Raw genomic sequence first — 242 nt, forward strand, 5'->3', positions numbered from 1 at the left:
TTTGGGCAGTATTCAACTTAGTAATGTAGTTGCATCAATGTGAATATTTCATGAAATCCATAAACAAGTATTACATATCCCTACAGGAACACTTGATATGTATAACGCATAATATACAGTGCACATATTGCCATACAAAGGCACAGCAAGACGTACACGTTGCACTGTACACTATATAATACAGTATATGATGTTTCCATCAATCCAGATGTGCCTTATAAACTGTGCCTTTAAATGAAAGT

Source organism: Bombina bombina, chromosome 1 (genome assembly GCF_027579735.1).
Source record: "Bombina bombina isolate aBomBom1 chromosome 1, aBomBom1.pri, whole genome shotgun sequence".
Lineage (NCBI taxonomy): Eukaryota > Metazoa > Chordata > Amphibia > Anura > Bombinatoridae > Bombina > Bombina bombina.